This window comes from Mus caroli, unplaced genomic scaffold, assembly GCF_978045245.1.
Source record: "Mus caroli unplaced genomic scaffold, Mus_caroli_1 scaffold_13, whole genome shotgun sequence".
In the NCBI taxonomy this organism is placed as follows: Eukaryota; Metazoa; Chordata; class Mammalia; order Rodentia; family Muridae; genus Mus; species Mus caroli.
Window position 1 is genome coordinate 14,681,375 of NW_028227268.1, and position 24,780 is coordinate 14,706,154.

General features: G+C 45.1%; 1 protein-coding gene and 1 pseudogene across 1 annotated transcript in view; one reads left to right on the top strand and one right to left on the bottom strand.

Annotated features, from left to right (window-relative positions):
* Positions 1-24,780, top strand: part of Pitpnc1 (phosphatidylinositol transfer protein cytoplasmic 1) — a 265,819-nt gene that overhangs the window by 26,830 nt on the left and 214,209 nt on the right. The window lies entirely within an intron of this gene.
* LOC110306221 (nucleophosmin pseudogene) lies at positions 5,201-6,336 on the bottom strand (annotated as a pseudogene).

Consider the following 24,780-nt stretch of genomic DNA (forward strand, 5'->3'; position numbering starts at 1 on the left):
ATCAGCAGCTTGTGCTACGCTCTGCCTCAGCATCACTGTCAGAGAGGCATCACCACACTAACTGCACCTGAAGACGCAGCCATCTACATATGTAGGCCTTTGCTATGCTTGCAAAACAGAATGTTCTTCATCTGCTCTTGTAAAAAGTTCTGGAAACTTTATTTAGGTAGGGCCTTGCTGGAGGAAGTAAGTCACTGGGGGGATGTCTTTAAAGATCATACCTGGTCCCTAGTCCCCTTTTCTCATCTTGATTTCTGACTAGCAGGAGGCGGTTAACCTCCTCCATCTCATATTCTCACTGTCTGGGGGTCAGCAAACAGTGCAAGAACCCCTGAAACCATAGTTCCGGGAGCCAACAAACCATGCAAAAAAAAAAAAAAAAACCTGAAACGGAAGGCCTGGGGGCCTACAAACCATGCAAGAACCCCTGAAACTGTAAGTCCTTTATGTCAGCTATTTTATCACAACAGTGAGAAAGCTAAGGGATATCCCAGCAAAGCCAAGGGTCCTCTGTCATGTGTATGACAGAGAACTATTGGCTGTAAACACCCACTCAACACCAGCCATAACCCCGGGACTCCAAAACTTTCATGTGATACACGAAAGACGGCATTGATTTCTAATGCATCCAGTCATTTCTGCTTTTTGCCTCCCTTACTGGTTGGTTACATTTCCCACTCCTCTAAGCTTGTTGGTGGGGGTGAGGAACAAGAACATCTGCCTTTCTTCAGTCCACTAACTTTACAGAAACCTCAGTCCTAAAATATCAGTCACTACCGCTCGCTGTTGTTGCAGAAGCCAGTGAGGACTGGCTATAGAGACGGAACCATCAATTACATTAATAAGCCTGCATCATCCCTCCCTCTTCATTAGTTTTAATTTTTGAAATGAGTTTCTTAACTAGATATTTTTTTGCGAGACAGTTTAGAGACGATTATGATTTAGCATGCAGAGGAGAAAGTTGAGCAAGATTTGAAGCCAACTTATTTCCAAGTGTACAGACATTTAATTGAAATGATACATTTGGGTATGTGGACATTTACTTTGCTTTTGGTTTTGCAAAGGGAAAACACAGGAGGCCCAACAGCCACTGTCCACTCTAACACGACCGATTCATGGTGTTCATCATTGTTAATCATGGTTTCAGTGAGATGTAGGCCCAGACGTTGGAAGATGTGGTCCCCAAGTAGTGGTCCTGTTGGGGCAGTTAGGAGGTGTGGCCTTGCTGAAGGACATATGTCACGGGGTGGGTGTTGCGGTTTCAAACCATACGCCATCATTCCCAGTTTGCTCTCTGCTTCCCCTGTGGTTTGATATGCGAGTTCTCAGCTGTTCCAGAGGCCTCCTGCTGTACTTCCCATCCATGATGAAGATGGACTCTTATCCCTCTGGACCAATAAGCCCAGCCAAATAAACGCTTCTTTCTGATGTTTGATCACAGCCACAGAAAAGTACCAAATACAGTTGTATTGGGCTTTTGACTGGTCATCTTGGTGCAGTCTGAAGTCCCCTAGGAAGGGTCTCAGTGAGGAGTTGGATCAGGCTGGGTTATGGGCATGTCTGTGGTAGGATTCTGTAATTGTGTCAATTAATATGGGAAGACACAGCCTAAAAGGGAGTGGCACATTTTCCTAGGTTTGGGTCCTGGACCGTGTAAAAGAGGACAGCAGGGCAGGGAATATGGCCCGGTTAAGTGTATGCACTGCAGAGGACCTAGGTAGGGTGGCTTCTAACTGTGACTCAAGTGCTAGGGAGGGCCAGCATCCCTTTTCTGGCTTTTGTGGGCACTTGCATTCAAGTGTATCAACCCACACACAAACACACACAAATATAAATAACTAAAAGATAAAAATAGAACCTGGTGTGGTGGCAGAGGCAGGCAGATATCTGATATTTGAGGCCAGCCTGGTCTACATAAATGAGTTCCAGGACAGTCAAGGCTACATAGAGAGACCCTGTCTCAAAAAGAAAACATATATGTGTGTGTGTGTATATATACATATACACACACAGTCCTAAAATATCAGTCACTACCGCTCGCTGTTGTTGCAGAAGCCAGTGAGGACTGGCTATAGAGACGGAACCATCAATTACATTAATAAGCCTGCATCATCCCTAGGTGTATACAACATCCCTATGTGTATACATATATATACACACACATAAATAAATAAAAACAAATACATCTTTTTTATTTTTATATCTATTTTTTTGAGATAGGGTTTCTCTGTGTAGCCTTGGCTGTTCTGGAACTAGCTCTGTAGGCTAGGCTGTTCTTGAATTTACAGCTATACTCCTGCCTCTGCTGGTATTAAAGGCAACACTGCCACTACTCAGCAATAAATCTTTTTTTTTTAAGGGAAGAAAGTGAGCTGAGCAGTATGTGCGTGTCATCCATCCATCCATCCATCCACCTACCCACCCACCCATCTACCCACTCATCCATCCATCCATCCATCCATCCATCCATCCATCCATCCATCCATCTATCCTCTCTGTTCTTGACTGTGGATGTGACTAGTTGCTTTGGGTTCTGGCCTTGACCTTTTTGCAGTAATGGACTGGGACTTCCCATTCTCAGCCAAGTGTCTCATTTCTTCCCTAGGGTTCTCCTTTGAGGGTGGTGCCTGTTATCTTCATTTGCATGTGTAGCTAATTGATGTTCCGAGGATAGTCACGTCCTCTGTGTCAGGGAGGCTGAGGGGGGTCAAAGGTCAGGTCACTTGCTTCCTCCAGAACCATCTGTGTTTCCCACAGCCAAAGGGAAGTGGACATGGGCTTATTACTTAGTGACTAGGATTATTGTAGAAATAAAGATTCTGAAGTGCTTACTGGAACGACACATTTCTGGAACAGATAGCCCAGGAATTATGAAAATCAAAATTTTTGACCTTAGTTGGGAGTCAATACCGCCTTCGTTTGCCATTCTCTGGTAAGAGAGGAAGCTTAGATCCAATTTTAGATTACCTTCCAGCTATTTTAAATCCCGAGGGAAACTTTGTTTTTGGAAAGTGTCTCTATCTAGGTTGTATCTTGCAGAAAGGTACTTTTGGTATGTAATTACATGAATATTCAGATGCAGTAGAGTCTAGGTGAGAAGCTATGACCACTTAAGAGATCACTTAAGTCAAGGCTTTGAAAATATATGATTTAGGGGCTGGAGAGATGGCTCAGCGGTTAAGAGCACTGACTGCTCTTCCAGAGGTCCTGAGTTCAAATCCCAGCAACAACATAGTGGCTCACAACCATCTGTAATGAGATCTGATGCTCTCTTCTGGTGTGTCTGAAGACAGCTACAGTGTACTTATGTATAATAAGTAAATAAATCTTTATATATATATAATTTAGAGCCAGAAAGGTGGTTCAGCAGCTGACAACCTAGGTTCTATCCCCCAGAGCTTACATGTTGGAAGGAGAGACTCAATTTCCACTCACACATCATACACCTCTGTAATAATAATAATAATAATAATTAATAATAACACACTTGCAATAATAATGATAAAATAACAACAATCAATAATAGTAAAAACACATGACTTAAAGTGAGAAAAAAGTCCTTTACAATTCACCCAGCAGCTGAATGTGGTGGCATACACTTTTAATCCCAGCGTTCAAGAGGCAGAGGCAGGTGGATCTCTGAGTTTGAGGCCAGCCTGGTCTACAGAGTGAAACCTTGTCTCAAAACCCCAAATCACTAAGCATGTTATATAGTCCCGCATATCCATAATCCTTAAAAAGGTCCTATAAAAGAGCAGTGAGGGCTAGGAACATAGCGTGCCTAGTGTGCCCACAGCCCTGGGTTCAGTCCCCAGCACCACAGGCAGCTGGGCACAGTGGCATACACCTGACGTTCTAGAATTCAGGAGGATCAGGAGTTTAATCTCCTCCGCAGTTACACGTTGAATACAGGGACAGCCTGGGCTACCAGAGATCCTATCTCAGAAATAGTCACTATTAGATGAAACCTGTTTTCAATATTTTTGAACCTTTGCAAGTGGTTACTGGAACTGGACTCCTTTGCTGAGTGACAGTGCAGGACTCTCTGGGGCTGGAGACCACTCAGGGTTTAGGTAAGAACTCTGGAAGATTGTGCTGGCTGCTATGGCCTTGCCCCTCCTCCCTGCGGTGCTGGGGTGAAACCCAGCCTCACACTCATTCTCAGCAACCTTCTAACGCCTGAGCCACATCCTCAGCCCATCGCTACCTTATTTCTACCTCCTGAATACCCCCACTTCCACCCCCAGCTTCTACAGAGCTTCGTCCTAGGTGGTTGCTTAGATAAGATTGGCTTCTGGATCTTCTGGTTTATAGTGCTAGGGGCAGGGATATATATTGTTTGGGCTTCTTTACACATTGGATTTGGGGTTCTGTTCACATTGCCCAGTTTCAGGAGTGGAGAGGCCCAAGATCAGGGAGCCATCTTCTTTAGCTTATCCGCATCCCAAGCCCCCATCTGCTTGTGGCTGTGTGTTGTTTCCCTGAGCTATAATTTTCATACTACAGAGGATTTCACTGTCTTTTTTTCTTCTCTGCCTCTCCCCCTCTCTTTCCTTCCTTTTATCTCACCCTCCATCCCTCTCTTCTTTCCTTCCTTCCCTCTCTCTCCTTCTTCCTTCCTTCTCTCCCTCCCTCTATCCCTCTCTTCCTTCCCTCCCTCTCCTCTCTCTCCCTGCCCCCTTCTGCCCTCCACTCTTCTCCTTCCTCCCTTCCTTTGCCTGGCTGCCATGAAACTCAGTATGTAGTTGCAGAATTGCTTGATTCTATTGCTGCTGTCTCCCCAGCACCATGACTCTGGGTATGAGCTATTTTCCCCAGCTTGAGTTTCACTTGTTTATTTTGGAGGACTTTTTACTCAGTAGCCCCAGTGGTGATCCACTCAAGTGCTGGGATTAAAGGTGTGTGCCATGATGCTCAACACCTTTTTTGTTTTTTGTTTTGTTTTTGAAGTTTCACTCTTTAGCCGGTTACAAGGCTTAGAAGTTTTTGTATATTCCCAAGGTTGGGCCACCCTCAGTTGACTACGAGAAACAGTTAAGTTTCCAAAATAAACCCCTGTGCCAGTTGGTAGTCACTCCCCAGCCTCAGGCAACCTCAAGTCTACTTTCTTTCTTTCTTTCTTTCTTTCTTTCTTTCTTTCTTTCTTTCTTTTTACTTTATTAAAATACTGAGTTTATTTCACATGTATATTTGTCTCCCTACCATTTCCACATCTGACCACTACTATTACTATGTCCTATCATAACATTCCATACATACTTAAAACCAAGTAAAGGGTGGAGTTCCATCCTTGAAAACTAAACAGGCATTTTAGACAACACATTCTTGGCAATTGAACCTGGACAACATTTATCAAACACAGTAGGGAAAGTTCTCACTTTGCATTATAAAAAGGACAGCCAGATATCAACTATTACAGAAATGAAGACAGAATATTTCAAACTGTTTAAACCCTTTTCTTAAAGAGACTTCCTCCACTGCCAGAGATCTTGAATAGCCTCCTGGTCAGTCATCCGGAAACAATTCTTCACATAATTAATGAACTTGGCTTCCACTTTGGGAAGAGAACCGCCTTTTTCTAGACTTGCTTGCATTTGTGCCTTACTGTCTTCCACAGAACTAGGTCCTTTTGGTGTTTTAGGAGTCTTTTCCTGTTTTTTGAAGGACTCTTGACCCTTTGATCTTGGTGTTGATGGTTTTAAGTCTTTTCCATTTTGGTTTGATTTTGGTGCATTTTTGGCTGGGGTATCTCGTACAGATTTCTTCACTGGGACCTCTCTTCAGTTTCCTCTTCATCAAAATCCTCCTCCTCCTCCTCATCCTCAGCATCGTCCTCATCATCTTCATCAAGTTTTACTTTTTTCTGTGCAATCATGTTACCACCTCAAGGAGCAGATCGCTTTCCAGACATGCCTAAGAGTTTTACGTCCTCCTCATCTTCATCTTCAGACTCTGCATCTTCCCCTACAGCTACTAGGTGCTGTCCACTAATGTGCACAGGCCCTGAACCACACTTCAACCCTAAGACCACAGGTGGTGTAATTTTGAAGCCCCCAAGGGAAACTGTTGGCTGTACAGAAATTTTCAAAGTTGCCAGTGTGACTTTAATTGGACTGTCTTCATAGTTCATTGCTTCTGCCTCTGTGATGTGTAACTCATCTTTTGCCCCTGCTCCTAAACTGACCGTTCTTAATGACAGCTGGTGCTCATTTTCATCACCATCCACTTTAAAGTGATAGTCTTTGTCAGCCTTTAGTTCACAGCCGAAAAGGTAGTTCTGAGGCCTAAGAGGACTCATGCCATATCCATCGAGTCTTCCATGAGGTGGAGGGGCGCACTTCGGTGTGGGAGAAGCTGGATGGAAAACAACTGCCTCCCGTTCCACAGAACAGACGCACAGGACAGAATCACGCCAAGGCTCAAGTCTACTTTCTTTCTTTCTTTGTTTCTTTCTTTGTTTCTTTCTTTGTTTCTTTCTTTGTTTCTTTCTTCCTTCCTTTCCTTCCTTCCTTCCTTCCTTCCTTCCTTCCTTCCTTCCTTCCTTCCTTCCTTCCTTTCTTTCTTTCTTTCTTTCTTTCTTTCTTTCCTTTCTTTCTTTCTTTCTTGGTTTTTCGAGACAGGGTTTCTCTGTTTAGCCCTGGCTGTCCTGGAACTCACTTTGTAGACCAGGCTGGCCTCAAACTCAGAAATCCGCCTGTCTCTGCCTCCCGAGTGCTGGGAATAAAGGAGTGCGCCACCACGCCCGGTTCAAGTCTACTTTCTAATCATACAATAAATATGCGGCCTTTTGTGTTTGGCTTTTGGCATAGCTGTCATTGTCTACCAGACACACCTGGGAAGGGGGTGCCCAGTTGAGAAATTACCTCTATCAAACTGGCCTGTGGGATATTTTCTAGATTGATGATGGCTGTGGGAAGGCCCAGCCCACTGTGGGTGGTACCATTCCCTAGTCAGATGGGTGTGTAAGAAGGTACATGGGCAAGCCCTGGGCAGCAAGCTAGTAAGCAGAGTTCCTCTGGCTTTCCTGATGTAAGCTCCTGTCTTGAGTTCCTGCCTTGGCTTCCAAGATGATGGAGAATAACTTCTAAGCCAAATTAGCCCTTTCCTCCCCGAGTTGCTTTTGGCCAGCGTTTTATCACAGCAGTAAGGAGCCAAACTATTGCATCTGTTTTTGCTTAGCATATTGATCGTCAGAGTCAACATTGCAGCACGAAACACTTCTCCATTCCTCTTTGTAGCTTTTGTTTGTTTTATTTTTATTGTATTGGCATTGTGCCTACCAGTTGATGGACTCCTGGGTTCTTCTCTGGTAATGACCCCTGGTGGTGAGAACATCCAACCAGACATTATTTTTTTGTTTTGTTTTGTTTTCATTTAGTTCTCTCTGTTGTTTGTTTGTTTGTTTGTTTTGAGACAGTGTTTCTCTGTGTAGTCCTGGCTGTCCTGACATTTGTTTTCAATTCTTTTAGCGCTATTCCCCAGGGTGGGGTTGCTGCAGGGTCATGTGAAATTCCTATGCTCAAGTGGGTTGAAGAGCTGCCAACTGTTTCCCACTGTACCTTCCCTCTGGCAGAGTGTGAGGACTCCAATTTGCCAATGCTCCTCATTTTCTTTTTTCTTCTAACCACCCTGGAGGGTGTGAAGTGGTTTGAATTTGCATTTCCCTAATGGCTTACAATGTTGGACATCTTTTCTCGTGCCTATTGGCATTTTTTTTTTAATCATCTTTGAGGAAACTTCTAATCCTTTGTCTGGCTTTTAATTGGCTTACATTAAAAAAAAAAGTGTTGAAAGTGTATGTATGTGAGTGAGTGTGTGGTGTGTGTGTGTTTGTGTGTGGTGTGTGTGGTGTGTGTGTTGGGTGCTAGACTATCTGTTGAAGGTTTTTATTTATGTGCACGTGTGTGTGTCTTTGTGTGTGCGTTTGTACTTGAACGCCAATGCAAGGTGAGGACTGAAGAAGGACATCGAATCCCCTGAAGCTGGAGTTGGGAGCTGCCCACATGGATGCTGGGAAACTGAACTCAGGTCCTCTGGAAGTGCAGTATAGGCTCATAACAATTAAGCTGGCTCTTCAGCCTCCAGGTGTCAGGTTCTGAGCACACATTTTGTACTCTGTACTCACATGGTAAGCTCACTACCAACTGAGCCTGCTCCTTAGCCAGTCACAGAGCATGGTATCTAGTGATTGATGCAAATGATCACAAATTTTTTATCTTTTCTTTTTTTTGTTCTTTAACACCCTTCATAGGAATCTGCCTTATATACCTCTTTGTTTTCTATGCCTTGAGTGATTCACAGAACTTGCTGTCGGGAACCTGGTTGTCAGGAACACATTCCGATTGTCTCTGGCTTCTTGTGTGTGAGAGTCGCTCTCTATGGCATATGCCTAGGAGTGGAATGTACAAACATGGTTCCTTTAGTGATTATAATATTTATGCTGCTGTGGGCAATGTATGAAAATTACATTTGGGGAAACTTGAGGATTCTGTTTGTTTTTTTGTGTCTGGATGGGGAAGAAAGTCATTACTAAAAGGATGTGGTATTTGCATCTGAAATTTGCATTTTAGGCTTCTGGTATGTTGCTGTTAGCAAGTATTATGTTAAACAAACAAAAGGCAAGTCGCTGGAGACTCCAGTATGTGATCAATATCTCCTTAAGTGTATAGATATTAGCATGTAGCATAACCATGTTTTTGGCTGGCTGATACAGTGGAGAGTTTTGCTAACCATATAGCAGTCCCTCTTAATCAAAGGTTTGCTGTCTGTGTGACTTTATTTCCTTGAGGCTGAACATAGTCTGAAAATATTATACGGAAAGGTCTAGAAATAGACAGTTCATAAGTGTTAAACTGCTATTATTCTTAGAGCAATGAAATCTCATGACCTCTCATTCTTCTTCTTGGGATGCGTGATATCCATCCCTGTGTACAAGGTATTCATTCTCATTGTTTATGCTGTTTGCCTGTCAGTCACTTAGTAGCTCCTCAGTGATCAGATTGCAACCCAGTGTTCAAGGAACTCTTCATTTTTCTCAATAATGGTCTCAAAATATGAGAAATATATAGACCAGATATAGAGGACGGGGCATTTACTGCCCTTTCAGGCATCCACTGGAGTTTTGAACAAGGGAGGCCGGGGGAGATGAACCTATGTGCTAATTAAGTCAACATCCTATCAGCCACCTTCCAACTTCTCTAGGGCCGGAGGCAAGTATATTACAGTGCAGCAGAACAGCAACCCAGTGTGGAGGCGTGGGGTTGCATCCCTTCCTTGGTACCTACGTGGTGTGATGCCAAGATGAATCCCAGTGATGTGTAACCCTGTTGTGTTTAGTGATCTCATTCTGTGCTAGCACAGGGTAGGCGTGGCAGACGATGGGTTCAGTACCTAATGCCCAGAACCTGGGAGGAGATGGAGATGTTCTCTGGGTGGGGCAAATCTATTGCTCTTCATGAGAGGGAGGCTTATGGAGAAAACTCCATAAGCCTAGGCCAGGCCAAGGTCAACTAAGAAGACACAGACTAGCTCCTGGTGGGCAGGTGGGTGGGGCCCCTCCCTTCCTGCTCTCTTGGCCTGTTTTCATTCTGTCCCATCTTAATGTAAACCAGACTTTCAGACCCCACTCCTCCAACACAGCATCTTACAATGCATGTCAAAAGTTCTTTTGTGTGACCTTTAAAAGTCCGGCTAGCCCCAGACTCTTGTCTTCTTTCCTGGTACTTAGTGCTTCTGCCCAAGTCACAACCAATTACAGTTACCAACACATGACACAGTTAACTTTTAATATCTCTGTATTTTATTGTTTGCTTCTCTCAAAAGACAATCAGAGCTAATGAAACGTCGGCTATTACAATCACACGGCTGCTTATGTAATGGTTCCACAGCGTCCTTAATAAATGAGATCTAAATTGTTCTGTCTTCTTGAACCCAGAAACTCCTTCTGACTCAGGGTGTCTGAAGCTCCAGTGTATTTTCTGAGGATCATGCTGTACTCTCTTCTGGAAGGATTTGGTCAAGAGTGATAAAGCTAGACACAATAAGTATGCAGCAATAGGCACGTCTTTCAGAACGAAAGTATTGATTTAAACGAACACACAAACCCTATGTCTTAGTTAGGGTTTACTGCTGTGAACAGACACCGTGACCAAGGCAAGTCTTATAAGGACAATGAGTAATTGGGGCTGGCTTACAGGTTCAGAGGTTCAGTCCATTATCATCGAAGCAGGAGCATGGCAGCATCCAGGCAGGCATGGTAGAAGAGGAGCTGAGAGTTCTACATCTTCATCTGAAAGCTGCTAGCAGAATACTGACTTCCAAGCAGTTAGGATGAGGGTCTTAAAGCCCACAACCACAGTGACACACCTATTCCAGCAGGGCCATACCCTCTAATAGTGCCAGTCCCTGGGCCAAGCATATACAAACCATCACACCTGATTTACCTGGAAAACAAATTTGAAGAGATGATGTTTGTTATATACTGGAAAATGCACTGCGAATATTCTGTTTTTACATGCTGAGACAAGGTTTCTCTGTGAAGCCCAGGCTGACCTGAAACTTGCTCTGTAGACCAGGCTGGCCTCAAACTCAGAGATCCAATTGCCTCTGCCTCCGGAGTGCTGGAACTAAAGGTGTGTGTGTGTGTGTGTGTGTGTGTGTGTGTACATGAGTGTAAATGAAGTGGGCATGGGGGAAGGACAGAGGCTGAAATCCAGTCTTCTTACTCTCTCTTCACCTGTTTTTAAAAAGATTTATTTACTTTGTGTGTGTGTTACCTGCACATATGCCTGTAAGCCCTGATGTCCACCTCCAAAGATGGAGTGGAACTGAGCTGCAGATGGCTGTGAGCTGCCATATAGTTACTGAGGACTGAACCTGGGTCCCCTAGAAGAGCAGTAAGTGCTCTTAGCTCTCAAAGCCATCCCTCTAGCCCTTCACCTTACAAATTTTTTTCAAGAGTATTTACTTATGTATAAAGATGCTTTTGTTTGCATGTACCTCTGCATGCCGGGAAGTGTGCATTGGAATTCATGGCACTACGAGGTTTTTTGTTTGTTAGTTTGTTTTTAAATATTTATATCTATTTTTTATGTATATGAGTACACTGTAGCTGTACTGATGGTTGTGAGCCATCATGTGGTTTTGGGGAATTTGAATTCAGGACCTCTGCTCATTCTTTGGGCAACTTAATCTTCAAATCTACATATTAATGCTTTTTTTTTTTTTTTTTTTTTTGGTTTTTTGAGACAGGGTTTCTCTGTATAGCCCTGGCTGTCCTGGAACTCACTCTGTAGACCAGGCTGGTCTTGAACTCAGAAATCCACCTGCCTCTGCCTTCCAAGTGCTGGGATTAAAGGCATGCGCCAACAATGCCCGGCATTAATTATTTTGAAGGTAACTAGGATTAAGTGAGGTGGGTGTGATGGTTTGCATCTGTAATCTTTTTTGTTTTGTTTTTTTTTTGTTTTGTTTTGTTTTTTTTTTTTTTTTTGGTTTTTCGAGACAGGGTTTCTCTGTATAGCCCTGGCTGTAATCTTAGCACTGAGGCTGAGGCAGGAGGATTGCCAATTCTCCGATTCCTGGTAGATAAGCAGAATCAGGCACCCTGTTCTCGGACTTTCTGGCTTCTGGAACATGCACCGAATCAACTTGCGGCCTTTATAAGTTTTTCAGGCTCTGCCATTTTACTCTAGCAACAGATGACTTGGCATAGAATTCCATTTTATGAGGTTTTGCATAATTTGCTTTTTGTATAAAGATATAATGCTTTTACGGAAGTATACATAAATCTAGGAGAAACAAAGTAGTTTTGAGCAGCTGGGCCCAGAGGCCATCTTGCTGTCGTGGTTCCCAGGTAAAAGGATGCTGATGCGTCCTGAGACATTCAGTTTATCCTGTATCAGTCCCGGGTTCAACTAGACACCTGCATCACCCCCATTGGCAAGTGACTGGCAGCACCAGTCTATACCCTAGAAAGGACATCCTCGTCACCTCTCCGGAACCTGCCTGGCTTTTGAGGACAGTGCAAAGGAAGCCAGGACAACATGTCTTCCCTGAGCATGACTCCTTCCTGGGTCTCTCAAAGCCCTCTGTGTGGCAAATGTATGGTGTTTATAGCCCTGGATGAACATCTGCTCCACTCTGCCTTGATGCAGAAGAGGGAATCCAGGGCCTTGCATGTGGTGGCTAAGGACTGTGCCCCGAAGCTACTTTCCCAGCTCCATGAATTTCTGGATTCCCTCTGCTGTGGATTTGTTTTGTATTTGAACACTTACTGTCCCCTCCATCCCCCACCCCCTTGCTTCTTCTCATGCTAGGGAAAGAACTGAGAGTTGCAGGTCCCTGTGCTTTGCCGCTAATCAATGCCCACCACCAGTGGCCCAATGCCAGCGTATTTGATGTACACTTTTAAAAGTTCCTTCTTCGTCAATGATTCTGACTATAGCACATCTTTTTGTGTTTGTTGCGAGTGTGTGTGTATGTTTCTTTGTGCTTACATAAAGCCTTGTCTTTGCATATTTAGTGTGTGTGTGTGTGTATGTGTGTGTGCACGCCTTGCATGTGTGCAGTGTCCATAGAGGCCAGTAGAGTCAGGTTTCCCTGGATCCAGGGAGGGGGTGTTGGCATATTGCAAACCACCTTATTGGTCCTGAGAATCACATCCAGGTCCTTTGAAAGAGCAGCAGGTGCTCTTAACTGCTGAGCCATCTCTGCTGCCCCAGCCTCGTTTCTGAGGCAGGCTTGCTGACTGGGACCTTAGGCTCACTACTTATACTAACTAGGCTGTCTGTCCAGCAAGCCCCTCGGATCCTCTTGTGTCTGCTTCCTCAGCCCTGGGGTAATAAGCACAAGCCATCATGTCCAGCTTTTTTGGGGGTGGGGGTGCCAAACTCAGGACCTTATGCTTGCAAGGCAAGCATTTTCTCACTTAAGCCACCCCACCACCCATCACCCTCAAGTGGTAACACACCTCTGCAGTAAAAAAACACCAACACATCTTCCTTAGACAAGGGACCTCCGATTGCCCGAAGCAGCGTATGGGAAGCATGAGTATGAGCAGTGTATGTGCAATATGAGTCTTCTCAGTTGATGATTTGGGTCTTGTGGCTCCCAGAGACAAGACTTCCTTATTACCAGATAATGATCAGGTGATAGATTAGTGCTACCTTGATTATCTGAGGTAGATTGATTTGCCTAGTCAACTGCATGAATCCCTCAATGCCTGTTTCCACTGAAGACTCGATTTCTCCCTTGTCTGTCTGCCTGTTCACAGTGGCATTGCTCTGCCTGTCATGGGGGAAGACATTTCTGTATCTAAGCAGAAAATTCTAAGTCTGCTGAGTAAGGACTGACCTAAAAATTGTGATGCAGGGAAATCGAGTTTCACTGTTTTATGCAAAAAGTTCCTATCTTGGGAGAATTGCAGTTTTTTATTCTTTGGGGTAGGTAAGCAGATTTTCCCTATCGTTTAAGAAGCCTTGGGGAAGAGGCAGAAAAGGGAGGGAAAAAGGCAACAACCAAGGAAAGGGCTATCTTGGGAATTTTGCTTGATAAAGCCCTGATGTGGAGGAGTGCCCTGGACAGAGACTGAGAGACTGGATGCTGCAAGTGCCTTGGGTTGTTCTCAGAGGTCTCCCGCATTACACAGTAACCAGCCACTGTTAAGCAAGGTTGCCAGAGAGGCGAGAGGGCTGGGGATGTCTGACAGCTGGGAGAAACCCTGCCTTTAAGCACAACACCTGGGGTTGATTTCAGCACTGCAGCCATCGGGCATGTTGGTTACCCCAGTTTGCTTTTTTAAGTTTGTTTGTTTTTAAAGACAGGGTCTGTACCTGAGGGTGGCCTTGAACTCTCGGAGATCTGCTTGCCTCTGTCTCCCGAGTGCTGGGATTAAGGTGCGTGCCTACTTGTCCATCTTGAAGGGAAGTCAGGGCAGGAACTCAAGGTAGGAGGAACTGGGGCCAGGGACTGGAGCAGAGGCCATGGAGCAAGGCTGCTGCTTACTGCCTTTGTTAGTCATGGCTTGCTCAGCCTGATTCTCATACAACCCAGGATCACTCGCCCATGGGTGGCAATACCAACAGTGCATTGGCCCCTTCCACATCAAACATTAATCCAGAAAACGCCCCCACAGACCTGTCTACAGACTAATTTGATGGAGACATTTTTTTTCAACTGAAATTTCTTCTCAGACGACCCTGGCCTGTGCCAGAACAAAAACCAAACTAAAACTAACCAACATATTGATATATGCCCATAGCCTCAGAACTGGAGAAGGGCAGGCGTTTGAGGCTAGCCTTGGCTAATAGTGACTTTGAGGCCAACCTCGAACACATGAGACTCTGTCCTTAGGGAGAGAAAAATTCAGGGGCTGGAGAGATGGCTCAGCTGCTCTCTGGGAGGACCAGGGTTCAATTCCCAACATTCACATGGCAACTCAAAGCTGTCTGTAATTTATGTTCTAGGGGATTCAACATCCTCACACAGACAGACAGACAGACAGACAGACAGACATGCAGGCAAAACACCAAAGCACATAAAATAGGAATGAATAAGTTGGACTGGAGAGATGGCTCAGTGGTTAAGAGCACTGACTGCTCTTCCTAGAGGTCCTAAGTTCAATTCCCAGCAACTACGATGGTGGCTCACAACCATCTATAATGGGATTCAATACCCTCTCCTGGTGTGTCTGAAGACAGCGACAATGCACTCATACAATAGATAAATAAAGCTTAAAAAAAAATAAATAAAATGCTTCATAGGACTGGAATTGACAGTAAGAAACTACAGCCGTCCTCCACTGTAAAAGCATGCTTATGGGTGGGCAGGCGGGTGGGTGGGGTGGGGGTAACAAAAGCATAGCAAGGAAGTTGGGGAAACTGATGGTAATGGGAACACAGTTGATGGGGTGGAGGAGCAGCCTGTCCCTGAGCACCATCAGTCCATCTTCCTGGCACAGGACCTAGGGGTTCCCTGTTTCTGGGATGGGGCAGCACAGATGCGGTGCACATCCTGGCCTGCATGTTTCTTATTCTGCAACCATCATCTCAAATGGCTGTGGCAATCACATGGCTCCTCCTGTCTTTGCTTTAAGTGGAGTTTGCACCACAGACAGGAGTGCCAGCTAGTCACTAGAAGGCTGCTTGGCATTCTTTGAACTCTAGGCTTTAAATCTTGTATCTGGAAAGTCCTAAGGGAGGGATGCTGTCTTCCCCCCCTCACTAAAATAAACCCTCTATCAAATCACTGAAACAAAACCTTTGGGTCTGGAACCACTCACACCTGGCCATCTGACACGCAGAGATGGAAAACCCGTGGCTTCCAGTTCTTTCCTTCTAACTCTAGGCTGCCTTTGATTCTCTGAAGGTGACCAAAATAGTAATGTGTTTCAGCTAAAAGGAAGGGAACATTCCATGCAGGGGAATGTGTTTTCTCAGTCAGTGGTTAGCAAGAGTCTTTGTTGCTGTTTTGAGACTTTTTTGTATGGGTGTGTGTAGCCCTGGCTGTCTTGGAACTCCGTAGACCAGGCTGGCCTTGAACTCTGAGATCTGCCTGCCTCTGCCTCCCAAGTGCTGGGATTAAAGATGTGCTTAGTGAGTCTTTTTATGTCAGACTTTATGGGTAACGTGATTTGAAGATTCACAGCAGCGAATCTCCCACCTGGTATCAGGACTAAATATAGCCTTAAGCAAAAGGCTACACATGGCCAGATCCTCACGGGTGCATAGAAACTAGGCAGTCCAGTTTTCAATTTTACATCTGCCTGCTTGCCTGCCTGCCTGCCTGTCTGTCTGTCCCTGTGTGTGTCTGTGTGTGCAGGAACAATTGACTCTTACAATACACGTGGTGGTCAGAGGTGTACTATGTGTACTACATGTGTACATATCTTCTACATGTCTACTATCTGCATGCCTGGTGCCTTAGGAGATCATAAGAGGGACTTGAACTCTGGTCTTCTGTAAGAGCAGCCAGTGCTTTTAACTACTTAGACATCTCTCTCCACTCATATTTGTGTCTTATTTGCTGGCTTTAAGTATACCTCATCAAAGAAGCACTTAGTGTCTTGGCAGCCAGGCTTATTTCCAGCATTTTCTCGGATCCAATCAGCAGTCCTTTCCTTATCCTTCCATATACAGCAGGAGAATCAAATGCTTGATATGGTTCCTAATTCATTTCGAAGCCGCTAAGGCCTTCACCAGCCATGACTAACACACCATCTACAGTGTTAATGGGGAGATATTGGATGCAAATCTATTCTGGGGACTCAAGAGGGTCCTACTGGCCCTCCTGAGGGAAGCTAACACTTGAGGAGACATCTGTACACCCTGGCTTGTCTTCCTCCTACCCAGGTACACTGAGAGCAAGCCTCCTTCTTGAAGGGTCCCAGGAGAAGAGACCAAGTAGAGCAAGTTCTGTTTATTTTCTCACCCACCATGTCTCTGATTTCTTCCCTCCCGTGGCCCATGGACAGGAGGCTGCCCTAATGCTAGGGACTCAGGGAGAGAGAATGGTAATTTCCCTTTCTAAGACAAGGTCTCGACCGGGCGTGGTGGCACACATCTTTGATCCCAGCACTTGGGAGGCAGAGGCAGGCGGATTTCTGAGTTCAAGGCCAGCCTAGTCTACAAAGTGAGTTCTAGGACAGCCAGGGCTATTCAGAGGAACCCTGTCTCACAAAACCAAAAAAAAAAAAAAAAAAAAAAAAAAAGACAAGGTCTCACTCACTATGTCGCTCTGGCTGTCCTGGAACTTACAATGTAGAGACCAGGCTGGCCTCAACTCTCAGAGATCTACCTGTGTCTGCCTCCCCAGTGCTTGGGTTAAAATCATGTTCTACTATGCCCAGATAATGTCAGTCTCTTTTTTTTTTCCCCTATGTGGTTTTTGGGGAAAAGCCAAGTTGTACCACCAGATGGATACTCCTGCCCAGACTACAAATTGCTTTATAGGAAATACATAAAGCCCCACCTTATGGTATTAGGGAATTTACCTTAATTTTGCTGTGCCTTGAAATGGAATATCCATCCCCCTCATGAATATTGATCAGGTTCTGGGAATACAGCGGTGAGTGAGCCAGCAGATCATTCCTTAATGGGTGTAGAGTCTGATCGGGCCAAGACAAATTAGAAGTCTTCCAGAAATAATAGCTAGAGTCCAATTGTACAAGTAGGCGATACACAAGGCCAACAGGAAATGACCTCAGGTTAAGACTCACAGTGTGAGATGAGCCAAGGATCTGTGAACCCGCAGAACTCAGGCAAGGTGAGCTGGTGTAACTTGCAGGAAGTATGACTCAATCCTGAGTGTCACCAGGAAGGCTTCAACCAAGTCATCTGAAGAAAACATGTGCCAACATCCACTACCAAAGTATAAAGGGATCGGCAGAGAGAAAACCAAATACCACGTCCCAAGCTTGTCCCAGCAAGAACAGGTCATGTACTTGGGCATTGTGTAATTGCCAGTGCATAGATAGCATTGGAGGACGATGGAGACAGACTGAGTGATTTTTTTTTTTGAATAAAAATTTAAAAATTTAATTAAAAATTTTTTCTCTGTGTGAGAGAGAGTGAGTGTGTGTGTGTGTGTGTGTGTGTGTGTGTGTGTGTGTGTGAGTGACTGTTTGTATACCCAGTGCCTGCAGAGGCCAGAGTCGAGTGGATCTTCAGGACCTTGAGTTACATACAGATAGATTGTGAGGCATCACGTAGACGCTGGGAACTGAACCCAGGTCCTCTGCAAAAGCGTCAAATGCTGAGTCACCTCTCCAGCGCCCTGTTTATTATTTCCGTGTGTGTGTGTGTGTGTGTGTGTGTGTGTGTGTGTGTGTGCCTGCATGAGTTACATGCTGATGCCCTTAGAGGCTGGAGGGCGTTAGATCCTCTGGAACTGGAATTACAGGTTGTTGTGAGCTGCCTTCTATAGGTGCTGGGAACCAAACCCAGGTCCTCGGTAAGCACCTGTCCAGACCTGTGAGCGCGGCTCCCTTAATCTGTTCAGGCAGATGTGTTACATCCTAATTCTGGTCCTGCTTATATGAAGACCATTTTCCCTGCTCCATCATTTCTTTAGCCTTGACACTATTTATTATTATTAAGTTTTGTGTGTGCGCCACAGTACACAGTACTCTGAGGTCAGAGGCAGCTCAGGAGTGGGGAGTGAGTGGGCTCTCTCCTGCCTTTTAAAAAAATTATTTACTTATTTAATTTTATGTGTATGAGTACACTGTAGCTGTACAGATGATTGTAAGCCTTCATGTGATTGTTGGGGATTGAATTTTTAGAACCTCTGCTCCATCAGGCCCAAAGATTTATTATTTTTATAAATAAGTACACTGTAGCTCTCTCAGACTCAACGGGTGGTTGTTAACCACCATGTGGTTTGAACTCGAGACCTTTGGAAGAGCAGCCTATCTCTGACAGCCCGCTCTCCTGCCTTGTTGAGATATCTTGTTTGTTAATGCAGCTTTGCACACTCCAGGCCAACATGGGTCTCCTATTTCCCCCTCCCTTCTAGCAACTGGGGTGCTAGGATCCTTGGTGCACTGCCTCTTTTGGCCTCTTTTTTTTTTTTTTTTAAAGATTTATTTATTATTTATATGTAAGTCCACTGTAGCTGTCTTCAGACACACTAGTAGAGGGAGTCAGATGTCATTACAGATGGTTGTGAGTCACCATGTGGCTGTGGGATTTGAACTCAGGACTTTCATAAGACCGGTCAGTGCTCTTAACTGCTGAGCCATCTCTCCAGCCCCTCTTCTGGCCTTTTACATGGAGTGTCTGGTTTATCAGCTAAGCCATCTCCCTGCCCCCCCCCCTTGATTGGCTGAATCTGTAGATTTGATCCCTTAGATTAAGAGCATCCCCTTCCTCTGTGTCTCCAGGTGTGACCTTGATCCTGGGGAGGTGACCCAGCAGGTACAGGACTTAGGTTTCTTGTAGAAAGGTGAACTGTGATTGCTAATACCTCTAACCCACCAGGTTTACCTGTGTTTTGAGTGAGAGTGTGTGAGCACCCAGGCATGTCTGCGTGGGTTTACCATTCAGTGGTTTGATGGACAGGGACAATGACAGTTGCTAAAAGAAGGAAGAGAGTTTCTTTGGCTCTTTCAAAACGGGCTCAGATTCCCTGTCATTCAGCTAGGACGGGGTAGCCATGTGGGCAGATGCTGCGCTCCTCTGGGGTATCCTGGTCCTCCTTTGGGTTTTAATATCACATAGAAGAGCTTTGAGTGGATTTCTTGTAGCCCTGTGAGCTCTCTGTCTGTCTGATTGCCTCCCATAAGGTGGCTTTTCTAGTTTTATTTCTGTTGTGATAAACTACCTGGACAGAAAGCAATTTAGAGGAGAAAGGATGTGTTTTTATAAATACAGATTATAGCTCACTATTGTGGAGAAGTCAGGGCAGGAGCTACAAAGAACGGCTCCTAGCACATCCCCAGCCGAGAGCATAGAGAAGTGCATGCTGCCTCGCTGGTGCTCAGCTCCATTTCCCCACCCCCACCCCGGCTCCCACCCCTATCCTCCTGCACCTGGACAATCTCTCCCATAGGTTTGTCCACAGGCCAACCCATTGCAGGTAGCGCCTGGTTGAGTCCGTCTTCCCAGGGTTGTATCATGGTTGACACATGTCACAAGAACACATGGATCACTACGCCTTTCTTTAATCCCAGCGCTTTGGAGACAGCGGCGGGGTGGGGGTGGGGGTCCCTGTGAGTCTGAGGCTGTCCTGTCTACATTGGAAGCTCTAGACTATAAGTTGCACTCCATATAGCTAAATGATGCCTACCCAAACTACCAGAAATCTCGTCCGCCTTTATGAAAATTGCACATTGGGGTGACAAGAGCATTTGAATATATATCCTATTTGCATAGGGAAAAGAAGTCCCCGGTTCTACATAGGACAATGCCTTCCTAAAACTTAATTTGATCCAGGCGTAGTGATGCAGGCCTGTAACCTCAACATTTGGGAAGTGGACACAGGATGGTCAAGAATTTAACCCCAAACTATAACACAGCGAGTATGAGATTAGCCTAGGCTACTTGGGACCCTGTCATAAAACAAACAGACCTACCTGATTTGCACAGAAGTGGCACATATTTCTTCATAAATCGGTGTTGAGATGAATTCCCTGATAGTGAATTGAGTTCTCCTCTTCTCCACTCTGGAGCCTCAGCTCATGTGCGGAGGTCAGAGGTCAGACAACTTCCATATGTCAGTTCTCTCCCACCATGTGGGTTCCGGTCATCAGGCTCAGTGGTGAGTCTCTTTACCTCCTCAACCATTTCTCTCTCTTAAAAATATTTCTGGGGCTGGTGAGATGGCTCAGTGGGTAAGAGCACCCGACTGCTCTTCCGAAGGTCAGGAGTTCAAATCCCAGCAACCACATGGTGGCTCACAACCATCCTTAACAAGATCTGACTCCCTCTTCTGGAGTGTCTGAAGACAGCTACAGTATACTTACATATAATAAATAAATCTTTAAAAAAAAAAAAATTTCTGAGCCGGGCGGTGGTGGCGCACGCCTTTAATCCCAGCACTTGGGAGGCAGAGGCAGGCGAATTTCTGAGTTTGAGGCCAGCCTGGTCTACAGAGTGAGTTCCAGGACAGCCAGGGCTACACAGAGAAACCCTGTCTCGAAAAACCAGGAAAAAAAAATTCTGAGATGTGTCTCGTGCATCCCAGAGTGACCCTCAAACTGCCTGTGCAGCAGAGGATAACTTTGAACTTGTATTTTTCCTGCTTCCACCTTGCTGGGGTTACAGGTGTTAGTGTTAGCAGCTACATTTGGTTTGCCAGGTGACTCATGCTGGGGCTGGAATCCAGGGCACCTCGCGTATTAGGTAAGCAGTCTACTGACTAGCTGGTTCTCGCTCTAAACCTACTGAGTGTATATAAACCTACTGTATACCGCCTATGCCTCTACTCACATTCTTTCTCTTCTAAATTTATTTTTTCCCACAGGTTATGAGTTCCAAGCTTGTAGCAAACCGAAGGGCCTTGAATCCTGTGTATTTGGGGATGTCATCCCATCCCTTACCCCAAAAGAGACAACATGGCTTGCCCTGGACTGGGGCTTGCTGATTGATATAAATCCTCGAGGTCCAGCTTTTCGAGACTGTTTGCTTTATTTCTCTGCTGTGCAGCCACACACTTCTTTAGTATTACTCCTTCCAAGGGGATGTGAAGCTGTCTGCCATCTTCCCCAGTCTTCCTTCCATGCGAATATGGGCTGCACCTCAGGCTTGGCTGCGAACTGATTATTCTCACCGGGGCCTGTTAACACAAATCCCATCACCCACACAGCTAAAAATAAATCATATTTAACACTCGGCAGCAAAATTCCAGGCAAATATATAATCTGATTTGATTGAGGCTTTGTGGAAAATGTTAATGGCAGAATCAAAGGCTTGTCTTGAAGACGAGGGAGGGAGGATTGATTCCTTCGTTTGTGTGAGCAAGGCGGACGGGAGGAAATCAATTCACCCGTCTTCGTAATCAAGAGCGCCTGACGGATGCTTGGGCGTCTGATATGACACTTGTTCATCCAGGCTTTGGATAGTTTCCCTCCCTGTGACACAGTGTCTGGGACAGTCAGCATTCCCTTTAGATAGTGTGTCCGTCTGTGTTAGAGGATCCAGGGATATGCAGTGCATACAGCTAGTGAGACCATGTCTTACACAGTCTCGGAGTGGATCATAGCTGATATATATATATATATATATATATATATATATATATATATATATATATACACACACACACACACATATGTATGTATTAAAAGATTTATTTATTATTATATGTAAGTACACTCTAGCTGTCTTGACACAGCAGAAGAGGGTGTCAGATCCCATTACAGATGGTTGTGAGCCAACATGTTGTTGCTGGGAATTGAACTCAGGACCTCTGGACGAGCAGTCAATGCTCTTAACTGCTGAGCCATCTCTCCAGCCCCTTTTTCTTTGTCATTTTCTTGGGTTTGATAAATAAATGTTTGTTTATCAATCAGTATCATTGTCAAAAAACCCACAAGTACAGAAACTGATTGTCAGTTGTTGGTTTGGTGCTTTGTGACAGTAGCTCTCATAGCCCAGGCTTGGGTCTAACTTTACATAGTCAAGGATGACTTTGAACTCCAGTCGTTACCAGATGGTCTGGCTTATTTGGTGCTGGGGGAGGGATGCGGGGGAGGAATTCCAGCTTCATGCACTCTACCCACTGAACTCTGTCCTTAGCCCTCAACAAGTCGTTTTTAAATTTACATTTTTTGGTGTGTGTGTACACATGTGTGTGCATGTATGCATGTGTGTATGTGCGTATGTGTGCCTGTGTGTGCATACATAGTATGTATGTCTATGTGCGTGCACACGCACAAGTTCTAACATGTGACGATCAGAGGACAATTTTCAGGGGTCAGTTATCTTCCAGCATTTGGGGCCCCAGGATCAAACTCAGTCCCTTGGGCTTGGTAGCAAGTGCCTTTACCCCCAGAGCCCTCTCACTGCCCTTCTGCCCTTCATTTTATCCATCCAAAAAAGAGCCACCCTTCAGAGGCACAGCAGTCAAGCTTATAAAAGACTTCAGTATGCAAGGAATTTCATCAGTGGTGACTTTTTCTTTCTGGATCATTAACTCTGTCTAGTGCATTGTGAGACAAGATTTACTGTTGGAAGAAGTTCATTTTGTACTTCTGTTTTATGCTATCCCTTTAATGATGTTTTGTTGGGTTGGTTTTGTGGGGGGCTGGGGAGGGTTGTAAGTTTTTGAGGTCTCTTATGGCTCAGGGTCGACTTGAACCCTCTGTAACCAAGGCTGATCTTCAACTGAGTCTCCCATCTTAACCTTTCAGGTGCTTCACAGGTGTGTGCCACCATGTCTGGCTCCATGGAGATTTCTGTCAGGGTTCTGTGGAATCATATCTCCAGCTTTTCTATCTGTGTCCCCCCTGTGCCCATCCCCCCATCCTTTTCTATCCCATCAGCCTCTGCTGACCCTTATTCATGACAGGGTCCTCGCTTGCATGGTGATTTGGCTCTAGAAAATATTCCTTGATCATCCAGTAAGTTTGCAGCAGTGAGCTTGCAGTTTTCAAATTGTGGTTTTGGCGAGAGATACTAATGAAGACTCGGGCCCGGAGCAGCAGGCCGAGAATACGGAAAGAATCCTCTTAAAATAGACCTCACGTGCTTCTGTTTAGTTACAGGGTAATTTGTAAAACACGAGTGTCCAACCCAGGGTGTGGGGCATGCTAAGCAGGCAGGCTGCTGCCGAGCTGCATCTCAGCCCTCAGAAACGGATGCATCCCTGTCCCCTGGACTAAAACCCATGGGTTCCTCAGCACTGCATACCATAGACTTGCAAGCATGCAGATGCAGCCTCACACCTGTGTCAGTGAGGACAGTGTCCTAAGTAAGTATCACCACCGTAGTAACAAACTCTTCTTCCTTGGTATTCAGTTCCTGGCTTCCTTGCTAACGACTGTTTATTTCAGGTGTTATTACATAGCTCTCTCTCTCTCTCTCTCTCTCTCTCTCTCTCTCGCTCTCTCTCTCTCTCTCTCTCTCTCTCCAGACAGGGTTTCTCTATATAACCCTGGCTGTTCTGGAAAGCACTCTGTAGACCAGGCTCAGAAATTCACCTGTCTTTGCCTCCCAAGTGCTGGGATCAAAGGCGTGCGCCACCACTGCCAGGCACATAGGTCTCTTTCCCTCAGCCTGGATGGGTTTTAGCTTGGGTTTTAGCAAGCATCACCACACCCACCCAGAGGAGGATTAGCCCTCCCCGGAAAGTGTCTATCTGCTGTACTCAGGAAGCCAGCAGGGTGTTCCTGAGAAAGGAAGGTCTCTAGTGTATTTTCTAGAATACAAGCTGATATTTTTGTGAGCTTGTTCTAGAAACTTCATTACAGGCTTTAAGAACATTATTTCCTATGATTGTAAATAACTGAACAACCTCTCCCATCTTGATCTTTTTCTTTTATTTTCTTTCTTTTTTTTTTTTTAATTCCCATGGGTGTTTGAGTAGGATCTCATGTAGCTCAGGCTGGACCATAATTCAGTATAGAGCTAAAGCTAGTCTATTCTCCCTGTCCTTCTGAGTTTGCCTACGTCATGCTGGGATTGTAGGTACATACCTCCACTCCTGACCCTACCAGTATAAATTAGTTGTATAAAATGATGTACTTGCTGTACAGTGGTGTGCAGCACTCAGGAAGCAGAGGCAGGGGGATCTCTTGAGTTTGAGGATAGCCTGGTAAATGGAATAAGTGCTAGGATAACCAGGGCTACACAGAGAAATCCTCTTTTAATCCCCCAGCCTCCAAAGGCATTTAGGGTTACAAGATGGCTCAGTGGGTATGGATGGGCACTTGCTGGCAAGCCTGACACGACAGGCTGTCAATCCCTAGGGCCTACATACACAATAAATAAAGTGTACTTTAAAAACTAGGTTTCGGGGCTGGAGAGATGGCTCGGCTGTTAAGAGCACTGACTGCTCTTCCAAAGGTCCTGAGTTCAAATCCCAGCAACCACATGGTGGCTCACAACCACCTATAATGAGATCTGACACCCTCTTCTAGTGTGTCTGAAGACAGCTACAGTGTACTTACATATAATAATAAATACATCTTTAAAAAAAACAAACTAGGTTTCATTTTTGTTCTTGATTTATTTCTTTATCTCCTCTTTCTTTATTCTTCTCCTTCCTTCCCCTCACCTACGCTTTGAAATCAGGTAGTATGTAGCCCAGGCTGACCTTCTGTGTAGCCCAGGCTGACTTTGA